We start from the raw sequence: 21,213 nt of genomic DNA on the forward strand, positions 1-21,213 counted from the left end.
ATTGAAAAGGTAGAGTGCAATTCAAATATCTATTCTTAACGTGTGTTTATTCTTCATTGTGTCAGTGTTATACGGTATTTGAAAAAAAGACGACGAACGTGTGTGTTGTATAGATGATGACTAAATGAAATGAGCGTACGACTCTGTAAAGAAAATGTGTGTAATCTTTGTTTTCATCTTCTTTTAGATTCCACCATCTAGAGAGGTTCTATGCAGACCAGGTGCGAGAGCTTTCTACCTTGTTTCGTTTCCATGCGTCCAGTATCGAGATGAAGAGAATGGAGGTGATGGCTGATACCAGCCTGACATGCCATTACCGAGATTGGCTTAGTCGTCATTTTGATACCCAAATACATCAGGTAAGTTTCCTGTCAATGTTAGAGGACAAAACGAAGGTGTAAAGAAACATCATATGATATCATTCATACGTGACATATCGTGACATATCTAACATTAGCTTTTTTTGTTCTTTCTGCCTTTAGGTGATTGATCGAGTCGAGAAAAGTCTCAGTCTTCTGGAAGAGAAAGAGAAGAAAAGTATGGAGATTCAGATGAACATCCACGTCCCTGGAGTCAAGCGAAGACCACCATTGTCCAAGCGAGCCGTTCAGCTGATGGAGGGCTGGTATCAGTCCAATCTGCACCATCCCTATCCTTCTGCTATCGTATATGAATCTCTCGCTGTTGCTGGTAACGTCACCGTGGAGCAAGTCAAGAAGTGGTTCGGCAACAAACGCAACAGGAACAGCAACACCAGGACAAGATCCGAAATCGCCAAGAGGAAATTCCGTAATCGTCATGGGATTCAGGAGTATCATATCCTCAGGGCTCTTGAGTGTGGTTACTAAATATGTTATTTAGCTTATATCTTCGTATATCTACCCATGTGCTGTGTATGATGCTATAATAGTGCTATATCTGTTTGAGTGAAGGTTGTATTATGTGTTGTTAATTGTAACATGTGCTTCTTGTGTGAAAGGGAAGTGTTAATTGAATGTAATACCTGACAGAGTGCGCTTATTTGTTATGTTTGCTCTAATAATAAACCAGTATCACATCACACATGACTTGTTCTTGATATAACCACGCAACAACGTGAATGCGTTGAAGATATCATATCCACCTGACGATCGAAGACCTATCGTGAAAGGAACATTATTTGAACTTATTTGTTTGGCCTCCATGCTTCCCGCGAACCAAGGGTTCATGTATTACTCAGATACTGTCAGAAAATCATAATACACATTTGAAATGGTTATGTAACATGCATGGTACGATTCATGTATGGCACTTCAGTCCATCATGGGAACACAATGACATCATGTTCGTTTTTCACCCTGCACGCTTCTTCTTGGTGTGCATAATATGAAATACAGGCTTCATGTCCTTATCAAAACAACATGGATTTACAATATTGTCTGGCAATGTAATCAGACGGAAATAATTATTTCCTATTGAATACATGTATACTATTTACAGAATGCCACTTCGCCCGAATGTCTTTTAATGAATGTTATACATCTTGATTGCCAGTCGAGCCGATTGCTGATCACTAAGGACGGATTTACGGACTGCATTCATTTTCCAATAGCTACATCCTCGCCGATATATGAATGCTTTCATATTATACAATGATACATAAATTGATATTTTAAAGCATTAAGTTTTGAAATGTAATTTTCTTTATACACATTGGGGGCCCAGTCGTCTGAGGCGCCGCGATTCGCTGCGTCCCTTGGGTACGCCAGAAACTTGGGTTGTGGGTTCGAATCCCGGTTCGCCCCGATGATTATGTTTCTAGCTTTATCAGCACCACACCCGTGCTTGTGGGTTTCACCGAAAAGGTAAACGTCTAAGACCTGCATCACTTCGGGCTTTCCTCCCACATTAAGCTGGCACGCCGTGATATAACTGCAATATATTAAAAGCAGCGTTCAACCCAGCTCAATCGCTCTTTAAACATATTAGTTGTCTAATTACTACCCACTCAATTTAGTCGACATTAGGACGCACACATTAACGACCACATTGAAAACCAAGTGCAATTTAAGAACAACTATGAATTTACAGACTGCTTTCACTTTGTCATATCAACATGCGCACACTATATTGAATAAGTTCAGATTCTTCGAAGACGCTATAACACTAGTTTAATATTGTATTTCTTTTGGGGTTTCTATCTAAATATTAGTTGTGTCCTCACTGTCCCCTGTACAGACTAAACTAGTATCCATTATACATCGATATTCCTTCATATTCGACTTCCAATCAATGTATCAAATAAAAGATGTGGTTGGATAAGAGCTAAGTGTGAACCAAACTCTAATACACAGAGCTTGAGTTGTGTGATTAGAGTTCAAAGGTAAGCACTCGAAGTGAGTATGTTTTGATAAGCAGCGGACTCTTTCATAAATACGGAGCGTCAGGTCCGTTTATCAATCAGTAAGGAAAGGATTAATCAACTTTCGTATTCTGTAATGGCTATTCTTGGTAATGCATGTAAAGGTGTGTTGATAGGGGATTTCTTCTCACCTGACATGGTATATATGGACGCGGTTGTTTTCCACAACAGACATCATTCACTCTCAGTATTCATCAATCCATACCAGTGAATATAGCGACAACGGATTAATAAAGATGGCTGGCATCGATCTGTCGTATTCTCCTTGCTTGTTGGAAGATGATATATTCACCTTCGAGACATGTGATCGTAGTGAAATTCAAATCCTAGGTATGGTATTTCTGTTAATTATTCTTTTAAGTGTGTGATATTATAATTTCAAAGAGGAATCCCCTTTCTCAATTTCCATTACCTTAATCTCCAAATGTTGTTTAAATAATGAACTGTCATTTCTTTATGTTTCAGATTCAACACAAGACTGTGACATCACAGCTGGCGTATCCGAGTCTGAATTCCAGGATTCCCTCAACGCCCTCTTCAAGACAATTGAAGAACACTGTGATGATGAGCCAGATAATACATCTATGTCCGCAGATTTGGATGTAACACAAGCATCTCCTCCTCCCTTGACTTCTCTTCGTGCGGCTTGCAATGGAGAAACAGAACCACACAACACATGCATTGCTTCACCATCACCCTTACCCAGCCTTGACCCAACCGACACCCTTTGCTTCAGTCCAGCATCCACAGAGTCCACTGTTGCAGTCAACCCATTGTTGGACGAGGACCTCCGGGGTGCCTTGGTTTCCGAGTGCAAGCAGACCAACTTTCCCAGTATGCTCTTTCAGTCCATGTTGCCAGGAAACCAGTTACCACTGACAACCAGAGAGTGCGAACTATTGAAAAGGTAGAGTGCAATTCAAATATCTATTCTTAACGTGTGTTTATTCTTCATTGTGTCAGTGTTATACGGTATTTGAAAAAAAGACGACGAACGTGTGTGTTGTATAGATGATGACTAAATGAAATGAGCGTACGACTCTGTAAAGAAAATGTGTGTAATCTTTGTTTTCATCTTCTTTTAGATTCCACCATCTAGAGAGGTTCTATGCAGACCAGGTGCGAGAGCTTTCTACCTTGTTTCGTTTCCATGCGTCCAGTATCGAGATGAAGAGAATGGAGGTGATGGCTGATACCAGCCTGACATGCCATTACCGAGATTGGCTTAGTCGTCATTTTGATACCCAAATACATCAGGTAAGTTTCCTGTCAATGTTAGAGGACAAAACGAAGGTGTAAAGAAACATCATATGATATCATTCATACGTGACATATCGTGACATATCTAACATTAGCTTTTTTTGTTCTTTCTGCCTTTAGGTGATTGATCGAGTCGAGAAAAGTCTCAGTCTTCTGGAAGAGAAAGAGAAGAAAAGTATGGAGATTCAGATGAACATCCACGTCCCTGGAGTCAAGCGAAGACCACCATTGTCCAAGCGAGCCGTTCAGCTGATGGAGGGCTGGTATCAGTCCAATCTGCACCATCCCTATCCTTCTGCTATCGTATATGAATCTCTCGCTGTTGCTGGTAACGTCACCGTGGAGCAAGTCAAGAAGTGGTTCGGCAACAAACGCAACAGGAACAGCAACACCAGGACAAGATCCGAAATCGCCAAGAGGAAATTCCGTAATCGTCATGGGATTCAGGAGTATCATATCCTCAGGGCTCTTGAGTGTGGTTACTAAATATGTTATTTAGCTTATATCTTCGTATATCTACCCATGTGCTGTGTATGATGCTATAATAGTGCTATATCTGTTTGAGTGAAGGTTGTATTATGTGTTGTTAATTGTAACATGTGCTTCTTGTGTGAAAGGGAAGTGTTAATTGAATGTAATACCTGACAGAGTGCGCTTATTTGTTATGTTTGCTCTAATAATAAACCAGTATCACATCACACATGACTTGTTCTTGATATAACCACGCAACAACGTGAATGCGTTGAAGATATCATATCCACCTGACGATCGAAGACCTATCGTGAAAGGAACATTATTTAAACTTATTTGTTTGGCCTCCATGCTTCCCGCGAACCAAGGGTTCATGTATTACTCAGATACTGTCAGAAAATCATAATACACATTTGAAATGGTTATGTAACATGCATGGTACGATTCATGTATGGCACTTCAGTCCATCATGGGAACACAATGACATCATGTTCGTTTTTCACCCTGCACGCTTCTTCTTGGTGTGCATAATATGAAATACAGGCTTCATGTCCTTATCAAAACAACATGGATTTACAATATTGTCTGGCAATGTAATCAGACGGAAATAATTATTTCCTATTGAATACATGTATACTATTTACAGAATGCCACTTCGCCCGAATGTCTTTTAATGAATGTTATACATCTTGATTGCCAGTCGAGCCGATTGCTGATCACTAAGGACGGATTTACGGACTGCATTCATTTTCCAATAGCTACATCAAGGAGAACTCCAACATCGGTAATTATCACGTCATCCTTTCAGCCTTATTCACATACTCTTACAATCACTCTCACCGTTTGTTTGTTTGTTGTTTAACGCCGAACCTAGCAGTGTTCCAGCTACAGGACAGCGGTTTGAAAATAAACGAGTCTTGGCCAGACAATCAGTTGCAGTTTGTACTCCCAGCGAGCAACACTTCCCAAGCCAGCACAGAGCATTGCCTGATAGCCAGCCAAGGAAACTCCATCATCGGTAATTATCACGTTATCCTTATTCACATACTCTTAAAATCACTCTCACCGAATTAATCATAAAACCCCTAAATCCTTAAAAAACAACAACACTAAATAACCAACACCTTATCCTACCCAATCTCCCTAACACAGCTCGCACTCATTTCTACTCACACCCACGCCCACCACTCAAACACACCCTTTGACCCAACTCCTAAAAACAAAAAACACCTAATCCCCCCTTCTCCTAAACACAACGCTCGCTCTTTCCTACTCACCACCCACGCCCACCACTCACATACCTCCACTCCTTCGACTAAATATCTCTTAATCCCCGCTTTCCACTTGTCTCACCTTATCCCAGCCTTCCAGAATCAAACTTAATCTTCAATAAATAATCCATTTCCCAAACCCTCCTACTAAAACCAACAACAAATAACCACCGCAACCTCCTCCGCCTCCTAAACACAAATCACCAAGTAAAAACAACAAACCAACTCACCTCCCCAAAACACTCCACCACCACTCACCACAACACACGCTCTACAACACAACACCCAAACAATATGACTGACACCCGCAACGCCACACTCGCAGACATTCCAGCTCCTTACTCACCCACGCCTGCGGAAGCGCACAACACTTCTGGGAGGTCACTCGAAAACATCGTCCCGACCGAGTATGGCGAAAACACGACATACACCACCCCAACCAAACCAGCTAACTCGCCACCACAAAACACCAAAAAACGCAAACTCGACACATCCACTCCACCTCCATCGCCAACACCCTCCCCGGCCGCCTTCCTCACCACCTTCGCCCTCTACTTCTTCTCAGCAGGCTCAGGCACCACTCTCTCACTAGAACTTTCGGCAGACAAAATAGGACTTTGGTTCAAAAGACAAAAAATAAATTACAACAATATTAAACAAGCCAACAAAGGATACCAGATAATCTTTCCTAACCGAGAATCTTACAACGCAGCAAATAAAATAACTCAAATATTCCACGTCACGGTAATCAAACAAACACCTAATTGGCAACAATATACACGAGGCGTAATTAAGGTTAACCCAAGGGAAACAACTGAGGACTTACAATTATACTCTCTAGAAGCTAACATAAACCAAGACCAAAACCCTCAACCCCTAATCACCAGCACGCGCAGAATAACCTCAACTAGAAACGGAAAAACGGTCCCAACCTCCATTGTCATAATCAACTTTAAAAAAACCGCTAAATTCCCTGAAGCCCCCAAACACATATCCTTCGGAGCCCACACCAACTTAGAAGTCAAACCCTATATAAAGCAGGTTAAGCAATGTTCAAAGTGCCTCAAATACAACCACACTGCTTCCCAATGCACCTACCCTAAAACTAAATGTAAAAAATGCGCACAAACAGACTGCCCAGGCACATGCACACCCTGGTGCATCCACTGCAAATCCACCCAACACACCTCACTTTCAAACCAATGCCCACACAGACACACACTCACCCAGCAGGCCAACAAACACATAAACATAGAAACGGCTAAAATCCAAACACGAAAATTTGCTACACCTGCATCTAAACCACTCCTCCCTACACCACACCCAAACACCATCCCACAAACAAACACCACACCCATAACCGACAGCTCTGTCTGGGACCCCTACCGAGAAACCGCACCCACCTCACACACACAAGCAGCCACTCAACCAACCACGAACCCTCCCAAAACATCAACCCCCGCATGCAAAACAAACCTCAAAATGACCACCACAACACGACCCTCATCCAAGCACCCTACAGCCCATATGGCAACAACGCTCTCCCACAAGCAAGCACAACAACAAAACACAAACACTAAGAAAACATCAGCTACACCCATCCCGCCAACACCTTCACAACCCTCCACATCACATGCCTCCCCCATGGAAACTCAACCAGCTAAACCTAATCCAACCCATGACGAAGATTTCTCCACTACTGAGGAAACAATAGACACTACTCCAACTAAAACAAACCAAACTTCCCAACCAGCCAACACCCCAAACCTAAATAACCTCACCTTACTCCTAGCATATATGCATAGTCAAAACTCACCAAAAGCTAGTATGGAATCCTTCCACAAAGTAGCTTTCAATCTAAAATTAACCGATCTTCCCTTCTTCCTCTTTAACCTCCATCTAAAAGAACTCACCGAATAAAATAAAAAATAAAAACTAAATCACCAATCACCCGAAACCAATAATGGAAGGACTAAATATTTTTCAGTGGAACGCCAACGGACTCACCTCCCACGGCCATGAACTAAAAACTAAATTTAAACTAAATAAAGGCCCTCACATTGCTTGTATCCAGGAAACCAAATTCTCAAAAAAATCCAAATTCACACTACCTAACTACAACTCAGTTAGAACTGACAGAGCTAAACCGAAAACAAGAAGAGCCGCAGGAGGACTAATCATATTTATCAGGGAAGATATAAATTACGAAGAAATAAAAATAGACACGCCAAACCTAGAAGCCAACGGCATTAAAATCACATTAAATAACCGAAACATAAACATCATAAATATTTACCACTGGGCGGAACAAAAAGTCCAACCTGAGGATCTAAACAAACTACTCAAAATAAGCGATAAATCTACTATATTCCTAGGAGACTTTAACGCTCACCATCCTACATGGAGCATAGATGATAAAATAGATAATCATGGCAAATTAATCTCCGAATGGATAGAAACAAACGACCTAGTACTCCTTAATAGCAACCAACCCACGAGGTACGATAAGATAAACAAAAAAATGTCGGCTATCGACCTAACCATATGCACCGCAGATCTAGCCCAAAGCACTCAATGGGAAGTACACGACGTCCCGCTAGGTAGCGACCACTTCCCCATAAACATAACCATAGGAAATACAAACGTACCAATCCAAACAGAAAACCAAGAACCAAAATTCCATTACAACAAAGCTAACTGGGACCAATTCCAAGATATCTGCAACGAAGCTAACTTAAACGAAATAGAAAATAATGATCCAGAAACCTATTGTAAAAACCTAACAGACTATATAATAAACGCAGCCAAAACCTCCATCCCCTTCAAAACATCTAAGACAGGCAAACCGACGGTACCATGGTGGAATGAGGAAATAGAACAGACTAGACGAAAACGTAAATCAGCCTTCAATAAAGCAAAACGCGACTACAAATATTTAAACATAGCCCACGAACTAAACCACCAGGTTCAAAAACTAGTCCAAATAGCCAAAAGTAGAGACTGGAAAAAATTCTGCGAAGGTATAAATAACCGTACAGATGCCAGAACGGTCTGGCGCAAAATCCACGCCATTAGAGGCTTAAAACGACATAAAAAAAACCCTAACATTAACAACTCAACCAACCCCGCCCAAAAAGCAAATAATCTCGCCAACCACTTTTCGGCCGTTAGCAGTAACACCAACTTCAGCCAAAAATTCCAAGATAAACTTATAACAGAAAACAAACCCACAAAAGAACCAAACAATAACAATCTAGAAATAAATCAACCCTACACAATGGAGGAGCTCCTCTACGTCATCCAAAACAGGAAAAAGGGCACAGCCCCAGGATTAGACCTAACCTCTTACCAAATAATTAAAAAACTCCCCCTAAAACTGCTCCAGGCACTACTCAAACTATACAATCTCATCTACCTAAACGGACAGGTTCCTACTCCCTGGAAACAGGCCCTAGTCATACCAATCCCTAAACCTAATAAACCAGCTAATCAAGCTAACTCATATAGACCAATATCCCTAACTTCAAACTTATGTAAAGTAATGGAATCAATGGCTAAAAATAGATTACAACATTACTTAACCCAAAATAACACCATAAACCCAGATCAAAGCGGTTTCACTCCTGGCCGCTCAACCCTAGATAACCTCGCCCGACTAGAACAAGATATTAAGACAGGACAACTAAATAAACAATATACCACAGGCATCTTCTTAGACTTCTCTAAAGCTTTCGACATGGTATGGCACGATGGGCTAATACAAAAACTTAAAAAAATAGGACTCAAAGGTCAGATAATAAACTACATCCAGGACTTCCTAAACAATCGTAAAATAACCGTGTGTATAGACCAAACTCTATCGGACCAATGTCCCCTAGAAAATGGCACTCCACAGGGCAGTATCCTCAGCCCCACCCTCTTCAATATAATGATAAACGATCTATTCGAGGGTCTATCCCCTAAAGTAAACACATCAAAATTCGCGGATGATGGAGCCATCTGGATCCGCACTAAAAGCATGAAAATGGCCAAAAATCTACTCCAAAAATCTCTTAATAAAATACAACAATGGGCTGACAAATGGGGCTTCTCCCTTAACTCAGAAAAAACAACAGGAATAGTATTCAAACATAAAAACATGAAACCCGCCTCCCCAATCCTCCAGCTAAACAATCAAACAATCAAATTTCAAAAACAAACCAAATTCTTAGGACTTATTTTCGATGAACATCTCACCTGGGATGCTCACATCCAAAACCTAACAACTAAATGCAGTAAAGACCTAAACACCCTAAGATGCCTAACTGGCTCTAACTGGGGAGCCTCCAAAGATACTCTCCTCTCTCTCTACATATCCCTAATTAGATCAAAACTAGACTACGGCTGCGCCATATACAACACCCTAAACAACTCTCTATCTAAAAAACTTGACTCAATACAATATCAGGCTCTCAAACTCATTACACGCACCCAACATGGCACCTCCTACACCTCACTTCAGGCCTTAACAGGAGAAATGCCACTAAGTCTACGCAGGGAACAGCTAAGCTTAAATTTCTGGGCCGCGTCCCAATCAAACCCTCTCATCCAAAACTTAATAAACCAAAACATCAGCCCTAAAAACCAAGCTCTAGCTCGTAAACACCCCTTACTTACCCCAATATCCCAAAGAATAACAAACTACCTAAATGAACACCAAATTAAAAATCTTAAACAAAACTGCAAACAATCAAATATCTTCACCCCTAAACTTAAAACACCCAAAATAGACACAACACTAGCTAGCCAAATAAATAAACAAACCGACCCAAACATAGCTAAAACTACCACACTAGCATACATACACAAAAATTGGCCAAATTGGTGTCACATTTACACGGACGGATCCTCAGATCCGACCTCCAAACACACGGGTTTCGGAGTCCATACCACACAACCAACTAAAACCACACAATCCTTCCGACTCCCAAATAACCAATCAATATTCACGGCCGAACTAATGGGCATGGCCTCAGCCCTCCACAATCAAGAATCCAAAAACAACCAAAAAATCCTAATACTTACTGACTCCCTAAGTGGACTACAAGCCCTCCAAAACAAAAATACCAAAAACCGACCTAAATTAATAAATCAAATACTTAAAAGCTCCAACGACCTAACAAAAGCAGGCAAACAAATAACCTTCTTGTGGATACCCGCCCACGTAGGAATATACGGTAATGAAAACGCCGATAAAGCAGCTAAACTATCCCTCAAAATCCCAGAAATAAGCTTAAACTTACCCATCTCAAAATCAGAAATTAAAAGTGTAAACAAACAAAAAATCACAAAAAAATGGCATAACCTATATCTAAACTCAAATAGCCAAATCAAAAGAGTGCTCAGCAAACCACTAACCAAACCAAAAATTCTCCATCCATCCAAAAAAATCGACAGAGTAATCACTAAACTCCAAACAGGACACACCAACCTAAATAACCACCTAAAAAAATTTAAAAAACACACTACAGGTAACTGCCCACACTGCAAACAACCAGAAACCCCAGAACACGCACTCATCCACTGCACACACTACCTAACACATCGAACCGCATTACAAACCACCCTCAATCTAAACAAGGCTCTCACTCTAGAAGCAATACTAAACCCACAAAATAAACTAGAAAACTTCAAGGCCTTAGGCGTATTCTTAATAAAAACGGAACTAATAAAACGCATCTAAAACCATAATAACCTACCAAATCAAAATCACAAAAACAAACAATCATCCACCATACCCAGCTCCCTTAGTTCTCCTCCCCAACCCCATCGGCATCTATTCCAAATCTCAAAATTCCCAAATTCTATATAAGCAACCCCTAAAGCCCCCTCTTGGGTTGCACAGACCACCCTCGCCCCTTTCGGAAACACATTAAATGGCCTGGCCGGGCCCGTGTGCGAAATACGCGTCAGTCGGAAAGCGCACGTTAAATCTCCAAAGTAAGTAAGTAAGTAAGTCCACAACAGACATCATTCACTCTCAGTATTCATCAATCCATACCAGTGAATATAGCGACAACGGATTAATAAAGATGGCTGGCATCGATCTGTCGTATTCTCCTTGCTTGTTGGAAGATGATATATTCACCTTCGAGACATGTGATCGTAGTGAAATTCAAATCCTAGGTATGGTATTTCTGTTAATTATTCTTTTAAGTGTGTGATATTATAATTTCAAAGAGGAATCCCCTTTCTCAATTTCCATTACCTTAATCTCCAAATGTTGTTTAAATAATGAACTGTCATTTCTTTATGTTTCAGATTCAACACAAGACTGTGACATCACAGCTGGCGTATCCGAGTCTGAATTCCAGGATTCCCTCAACGCCCTCTTCAAGACAATTGAAGAACACTGTGATGATGAGCCAGATAATACATCTATGTCCGCAGATTTGGATGTAACACAAGCATCTCCTCCTCCCTTGACTTCTCTTCGTGCGGCTTGCAATGGAGAAACAGAACCACACAACACATGCATTCCTTCACCATCACCCTTACCCAGCCTTGACCCAACCGACACCCTTTGCTTCAGTCCAGCATCCACAGAGTCCACTGTTGCAGTCAACCCATTGTTGGACGAGGACCTCCGGGGTGCCTTGGTTTCCGAGTGCAGGCAGACCAACTTTCCCACTATGCTCTTTCAGTCCATGTTGCCAGGAAACCAATTACCACTGACAACCAGAGAGTGCGAACTATTGAAAAGGTAGAGTGCAATTCAAATATCTATTCTTAACGTGTGTTTATTCTTCATTGTGTCAGTGTTATACGGTATTTGAAAAAAAGACGACGAACATGTGTGTTGTATAGATGATGACTAAATGAAATGAGCGTACGACTCTGTAAAGAAAATGTGTGTAATCTTTGTTTTCATCTTCTTTTAGATTCCACCATCTAGAGAGGTTCTATGCAGACCAGGTGCGAGAGCTTTCTACCTTGTTTCGTTTCCATGCGTCCAGTATCGAGATGAGGAGGATGGAGGTGATGGCTGATACCAGCCTGACATGCCATTACCGAGATTGGCTTAGTCGTCATTTTGATACCCAAATACATCAGGTAAGTTTCCTGTCAATGTTAGAGGACAAAACGAAGGTGTAAAGAAACATCATATGATATCATTCATACGTGACATATCTAACATTAGCTTTTTTGTTCTTTCTGCCTTTAGGTGATTGATCGAGTCGAGAAAAGTCTCAGTCTTCTGGAAGAGAAAGAGAAGAAAAGTATGGAGATTCAGATGAACATCCACGTCCCTGGAGTCAAGCGAAGACCACCATTGTCCAAGCGAGCCGTTCAGCTGATGGAGGGCTGGTATCAGTCCAATCTGCACCATCCCTATCCTTCTGCTATCGTATATGAATCTCTCGCTGTTGCTGGTAACGTCACCGTGGAGCAAGTCAAGAAGTGGTTCGGCAACAAACGCAACAGGAACAGCAACACCAGGACAAGATCCGAAATCGCCAAGAGGAAATTCCGTAATCGTCATGGGATTCAGGAGTATCATATCCTCAGGGCTCTTGAGTGTGGTTACTAAATATGTTATTTAGCTTATATCTTCGTATATCTACCCATGTGCTGTGTATGATGCTATAATAGTGCTATATCTGTTTGAGTGAAGGTTGTATTATGTGTTGTTAATTGTAACATGTGCTTCTTGTGTGAAAGGGAAGTGTTAATTGAATGTAATACCTGACAGAGTGCGCTTATTTGTTATGTTTGCTCTAATAATAAACCAGTATCACATCACACATGACTTGTTCTTGATATAACCACGCAACAACGTGAATGCGTTGAAGATATCATATCCACCTGACGATCGAAGACCTATCGTGAAAGGAACATTATTTAAACTTATTTGTTTGGCCTCCATGCTTCCCGCGAACCAAGGGTTCATGTATTACTCAGATACTGTCAGAAAATCATAATACACATTTGAAATGGTTATGTAACATGCATGGTACGATTCATGTATGGCACTTCAGTCCATCATGGGAACACAATGACATCATGTTCGTTTTTCACCCTGCACGCTTCTTCTTGGTGTGCATAATATGAAATACAGGCGTGCAATTATAAAGCTTCATGTCCTTATCAAAACAACATGGATTTACAATATTGTCTGGCAATGTAATCAGATGGAAATAATTATTTCCTATTGAATACATGTATACTATTTACAGAATGCCACTTCGCCCGAATGTCTTTTAATGAATGTTATACATCTTGATTGCCAGTCGAGCCGATTGCTGATCACTAAGTACGGATTTACGGACTGCATTCATTTTCCAATAGCTACATCCTCGCCGATATTGAATGCTTTCATATTATACAATGATACATACAATGATATTTTAAAGCATTAAGTTTTGAAATGTAATTTTCTTTATACACATTGGGGGCCCAGTCGTCTGAGGCGCCGCGATTCGCTGCGTCCCTTGGGTACGCCAGAAACTTGGGTTGTGGGTTCGAATCCCGGTTCGCCCCGATGATTATGTTTCTAGCTTTATCAGCACCATACCCGTGCTTGTGGGTTTCACCGAAAAGGTAAACGTCTGAGACCTGCATCACTTCGGGCTTTCCTCCCACATTAAGCTGGCACGCCGTGATATAACTGCAATATATTAAAAGCAGCGTTCAACCCAGCTCAATCGCTCTTTAAACATATTAGTTGTCTAATTACTACCCACTCAATTTAGTCGACATTAGGACGCACACATTAACGACCACATTGAAAACCAAGTGCAATTTAAGAACAACTATGAATTTACAGACTGCTTTCACTTTGTCATATCAACATGCGCACACTATATTGAATAAGTTCAGATTCTTCGAAGACGCTATAACACTAGTTTAATATTGTATTTCTTTTGGGGTTTCTATCTAAATATTAGTTGTGTCCTCACTGTCCCCTGTACAGACTAAACTAGTATCCATTATACATCGATATTCCTTCATATTCGACTTCCAGTCAATGTATCAAATAAAAGATGTGGTTGGATAAGAGCTAAGTGTGAACCAAACTCTAATACACAGAGCTTGAGTTGTGTGATTAGAGTTCAAAGGTAAGCACTCGAAGTGAGTATGTTTTGATAAGCAGCGGACTCTTTCATAAATACGGAGCGTCAGGTCCGTTTATCAATCAGTAAGGAAAGGATTAATCAACTTTCGTATTCTGTAATGGCTATTCTTGGTAATGCATGTAAAGGTGTGTTGATAGGTGATTTCTTCTCACCTGACATGGTATATATGGACGCGGTTGTTTTCCACAACAGACATCATTCACTCTCAGTATTCATCAATCCATACCAGTGAATATAGTGACAACGGATTATTAAAGATGGATGGCATCGATCTGTCGTATTCTCCTTGCTTGTTGGAAGATGATATATTCACCTTCGAGACATGTGATCGTAGTGAAATTCAAATCCTAGGTATGGTATTTCTGTTAATTATTCTTTTAAGTGTGTGATATTATAATTTCAAAGAGGAATCCCCTTTCTCAATTTCCATTACCTTAATCTCCAAATGTTGTTTAAATAATGAACTGTCATTTCTTTATGTTTCAGATTCAACACAAGACTGTGACATCACAGCTGGCGTATCCGAGTCTGAATTCCAGGATTCCCTCAACGCCCTCTTCAAGACAATTGAAGAACACTGTGATGATGAGCCAGATAATACATCTATGTCCGCAGATTTGGATGTAACACAAGCATCTCCTCCTCCCTTGACTTCTCTTCGTGCGGCTTGCAATGGAGAAACAGAACCACACAACACATGCATTCCTTCACCATCACCCTTACCCAGCCTTGACCCAACCGACACCCTTTGCTTCAGTCCAGCATCCACAGAGTCCACTGTTGCAGTCAACCCATTGTTGGACGAGGACCTCCGGGGTGCCTTGGTTTCCGAGTGCAAGCAGACCAACTTTCCCAGTATGCTCTTTCAGTCCATGTTGCCAGGAAACCAATTACCACTGACAACCAGAGAATGCGAACTATTGAAAAGGTAGAGTGCAATTCAAATATCTATTCTTAACGTGTGTTTATTCTTCACTGTGTCAGTGTTATACGGTATTTGAAAAAAAGATGACGAACGTGTGTGTTGCATAGATGATGACTAAATGAAATGAGCGTACGACTCTGTAAAGAAAATGTGTGTAATCTTTGTTTTCATCTTCTTTTAGATTCCACCATCTAGAGAGGTTCTATGCAGACCAGGTGCGAGAGCTTTCTACCTTGTTTCGTTTCCATGCGTCCAGTATCGAGATGAGGAGGATGGAGGTGATGGCTGATACCAGCCTGACATGCCATTACCGAGATTGGCTTAGTCGTCATTTTGATACCCAAATACATCAGGTAAGTTTCCTGTCAATGTTAGAGGACAAAACGAAGGTGTAAAGAAACATCATATGATATCATTCATACGTGACATATCGTGACATATCTAACATTAGCTTTTTTGTTCTTTCTGCCTTTAGGTGATTGATCGAGTCGAGAAAAGTCTCAGTCTTCTGGAAGAGAAAGAGAAGAAAAGTATGGAGATTCAGATGAACATCCACGTCCCTGGAGTCAAGCGAAGACCACCATTGTCCAAGCGAGCCGTTCAGCTGATGGAGGGCTGGTATCAGTCCAATCTGCACCATCCCTATCCTTCTGCTATCGTATATGAATCTCTCGCTGTTGCTGGTAACGTCACCGTGGAGCAAGTCAAGAAGTGGTTCGGCAACAAACGCAACAGGAACAGCAACACCAGGACAAGATCCGAAATCGCCAAGAGGAAATTCCGTAATCGTCATGGGATTCAGGAGTATCATATCCTCAGGGCTCTTGAGTGTGGTTACTAAATATGTTATTTAGCTTATATCTTCGTATATCTACCCATGTGCTGTGTATGATGCTATAATAGTGCTATATCTGTTTGAGTGAAGGTTGTATTATGTGTTGTTAATTGTAACATGTGCTTCTTGTGTGAAAGGGAAGTGTTAATTGAATGTAATACCTGACAGAGTGCGCTTATTTGTTATGTTTGCTCTAATAATAAACCAGTATCACATCACACATGACTTGTTCTTGATATAACCACGCAACAACGTGAATGCGTTGAAGATATCATATCCACCTGACGATCGAAGACCTATCGTGAAAGGAACATTATTTAAACTTATTTGTTTGGCCTCCATGCTTCCCGCGAACCAAGGGTTCATGTATTACTCAGATACTGTCAGAAAATCATAATACACATTTGAAATGGTTATGTAACATGCATGGTACGATTCATGTATGGCACTTCAGTCCATCATGGGAACACAATGACATCATGTTCGTTTTTCACCCTGCACGCTTCTTCTTGGTGTGCATAATATGAAATACAGGCGTGCAATTATAAAGCTTCATGTCCTTATCAAAACAACATGGATTTACAATATTGTCTGGCAATGTAATCAGATGGAAATAATTATTTCCTATTGAATACATGTATACTATTTACAGAATGCCACTTCGCCCGAATGTCTTTTAATGAATGTTATACATCTTGATTGCCAGTCGAGCCGATTGCTGATCACTAAGTACGGATTTACGGACTGCATTCATTTTCCAATAGCTACATCCTCGCCGATATTGAATGCTTTCATATTATACAATGATACATACAATGATATTTTAAAGCATTAAGTTTTGAAATGTAATTTTCTTTATACACATTGGGGGCCCAGTCGTCTGAGGCGCCGCGATTCGCTGCGTCCCTTGGGTACGCCAGAAACTTGGGTTGTTGGTTCGAATCCCGGTTCGCCCCGATGATTATGTTTCTAGCTTTATCAGCACCATACCCGTGCTTGTGGGTTTCACCGAAAAGGTAAACGTCTGAGACCTGCATCACTTCGGGCTTTCCTCCCACATTAAGCTGGCACGCCGTGATATAACTGCAATATATTAAAAGCAGCGTTCAACCCAGCTCAATCGCTCTTTAAACATATTAGTTGTCTAATTACTACCCACTCAATTTAGTCGACATTAGGACGCACACATTAACGACCACATTGAAAACCAAGTGCAATTTAAGAACAACTATGAATTTACAGACTGCTTTCACTTTGTCATATCAACATGCGCACACTATATTGAATAAGTTCAGATTCTTCGAAGACGCTATAACACTAGTTTAATATTGTATTTCTTTTGGGGTTTCTATCTAAATATTAGTTGTGTCCTCACTGTCCCCTGTACAGACTAAACTAGTATCCATTATACATCGATATTCCTTCATATTCGACTTCCAGTCAATGTATCAAATAAAAGATGTGGTTGGATAAGAGCTAAGTGTGAACCAAACTCTAATACACAGACCTTGAGTTGTGTGATTAGAGTTCAAAGGTAAGCACTCGAAGTGAGTATGTTTTGATAAGCAGCGGACTCTTTCATAAATACGGAGCGTCAGGTCCGTTTATCAATCAGTAAGGAAAGGATTAATCAACTTTCGTATTCTGTAATGGCTATTCTTGGTAATGCATGTAAAGGTGTGTTGATAGGGGATTTCTTCTCACCTGACATGGTATATATGGACGCGGTTGTTTTCCACAACAGACATCATTCACTCTCAGTATTCATCAATCCATACCAGTGAATATAGTGACAACGGATTATTAAAGATGGCTGGCATCGATCTGTCGTATTCTCCTTGCTTGTTGGAAGATGATATATTCACCTTCGAGACATGTGATCGTAGTGAAATTCAAATCCTAGGTATGGTATTTCTGTTAATTATTCTTTTAAGTGTGTGATATTATAATTTCAAAGAGGAATCCCCTTTCTCAATTTCCATTACCTTAATCTCCAAATGTTGTTTAAATAATGAACTGTCATTTCTTTATGTTTCAGATTCAACACAAGACTGTGACATCACAGCTGGCGTATCCGAGTCTGAATTCCAGGATTCCCTCAACGCCCTCTTCAAGACAATTGAAGAACACTGTGATGATGAGCCAGATAATACATCTATGTCCGCAGATTTGGATGTAACACAAGCATCTCCTCCTCCCTTGACTTCTCTTCGTGCGGCTTGCAATGGAGAAACAGAACCACACAACACATGCATTCCTTCACCATCACCCTTACCCAGCCTTGACCCAACCGACACCCTTTGCTTCAGTCCAGCATCCACAGAGTCCACTGTTGCAGTCAACCCATTGTTGGACGAGGACCTCCGGGGTGCCTTGGTTTCCGAGTGCAAGCAGACCAACTTTCCCAGTATGCTCTTTCAGTCCATGTTGCCAGGAAACCAATTACCACTGACAACCAGAGAATGCGAACTATTGAAAAGGTAGAGTGCAATTCAAATATCTATTCTTAACGTGTGTTTATTCTTCACTGTGTCAGTGTTATACGGTATTTGAAAAAAAGATGACGAACGTGTGTGTTGCATAGATGATGACTAAATGAAATGAGCGTACGACTCTGTAAAGAAAATGTGTGTAATCTTTGTTTTCATCTTCTTTTAGATTCCACCATCTAGAGAGGTTCTATGCAGACCAGGTGCGAGAGCTTTCTACCTTGTTTCGTTTCCATGCGTCCAGTATCGAGATGAGGAGGATGGAGGTGATGGCTGATACCAGCCTGACATGCCATTACCGAGATTGGCTTAGTCGTCATTTTGATACCCAAATACATCAGGTAAGTTTCCTGTCAATGTTAGAGGACAAAACGAAGGTGTAAAGAAACATCATATGATATCATTCATACGTGACATATCGTGACATATCTAACATTAGCTTTTTTGTTCTTTCTGCCTTTAGGTGATTGATCGAGTCGAGAAAAGTCTCAGTCTTCTGGAAGAGAAAGAGAAGAAAAGTATGGAGATTCAGATGAACATCCACGTCCCTGGAGTCAAGCGAAGACCACCATTGTCCAAGCGAGCCGTTCAGCTGATGGAGGGCTGGTATCAGTCCAATCTGCACCATCCCTATCCTTCTGCTATCGTATATGAATCTCTCGCTGTTGCTGGTAACGTCACCGTGGAGCAAGTCAAGAAGTGGTTCGGCAACAAACGCAACAGGAACAGCAACACCAGGACAAGATCCGAAATCGCCAAGAGGAAATTCCGTAATCGTCATGGGATTCAGGAGTATCATATCCTCAGGGCTCTTGAGTGTGGTTACTAAATATGTTATTTAGCTTATATCTTCGTATATCTACCCATGTGCTGTGTATGATGCTATAATAGTGCTATATCTGTTTGAGTGAAGGTTGTATTATGTGTTGTTAATTGTAACATGTGCTTCTTGTGTGAAAGGGAAGTGTTAATTGAATGTAATACCTGACAGAGTGCGCTTATTTGTTATGTTTGCTCTAATAATAAACCAGTATCACATCACACATGACTTGTTCTTGATATAACCACGCAACAACGTGAATGCGTTGAAGATATCATATCCACCTGACGATCGAAGACCTATCGTGAAAGGAACATTATTTAAACTTATTTGTTTGGCCTCCATGCTTCCCGCGAACCAAGGGTTCATGTATTACTCAGATACTGTCAGAAAATCATAATACACATTTGAAATGGTTATGTAACATGCATGGTACGATTCATGTATGGCACTTCAGTCCATCATGGGAACACAATGACATCATGTTCGTTTTTCACCCTGCACGCTTCTTCTTGGTGTGCATAATATGAAATACAGGCGTGCAATTATAAAGCTTCATGTCCTTATCAAAACGACATGGATTTACAATATTGTCTGGCAATGTAATCAGATGGAAATAATTATTTCCTATTGAATACATGTATACTATTTACAGAATGCCACTTCGCCCGAATGTCTTTTAATGAATGTTATACATCTTGATTGCCAGTCGAGCCGATTGCTGATCAGTAAGTACGGATTTACGGACTGCATTCATTTTCCAATAGCTACATCCTCGCCGATATTGAATGCTTTCATATTATACAATGATACATACAATGATATTTTAAAGCATTAAGTTTTGAAATGTAATTTTCTTTATACACATTGGGGGCCCAGTCGTCTGAGGCGCCGCGATTCGCTGCGTCCCTTGGGTACGCCAGAAACTTGGGTTGTTGGTTCGAATCCCGGTTCGCCCCGATGATTATGTTTCTAGCTTTATCAGCACCATACCCGTGCTTGTGGGTTTCACCGAAAAGGTAAACGTCTGAGACCTGCATCACTTCGGGCTTTCCTCCCACATTAAGCTGGCACGCCGTGATATAACTGCAATATATTAAAAGCAGCGTTCAACCCAGCTCAATCGCTCTTTAAACATATTAGTTGTCTAATTACTACCCACTCAATTTAGTCGACATTAGGACGCACACATTAACGACCACATTGAAAACCAAGTGCAATTTAAGAACAACTATGAATTTACAGACTGCTTTCACTTTGTCATATCAACATGCGCACACTATATTGAATAAGTTCAGATTCTTCGAAGACGCTATAACACTAGTTTAATATTGTATTTCTTTTGGGGTTTCTATCTAAATATTAGTTGTGTCCTCACTGTCCCCTGTACAGACTAAACTAGTATCCATTATACATCGATATTCCTTCATATTCGACTTCCAGTCAATGTATCAAATAAAAGATGTGGTTGGATAAGAGCTAAGTGTGAACCAAACTCTAATACACAGACCTTGAGTTGTGTGATTAGAGTTCAAAGGTAAGCACTCGAAGTGAGTATGTTTTGATAAGCAGCGGACTCTTTCATAAATACGGAGCGTCAGGTCCGTTTATCAATCAGTAAGGAA

Source organism: Haliotis cracherodii, unplaced genomic scaffold (assembly GCF_022045235.1).
Source record: "Haliotis cracherodii isolate W230 unplaced genomic scaffold, xgHalCrac1.p SCAF_5, whole genome shotgun sequence".
Taxonomy (NCBI): domain Eukaryota; kingdom Metazoa; phylum Mollusca; class Gastropoda; order Lepetellida; family Haliotidae; genus Haliotis; species Haliotis cracherodii.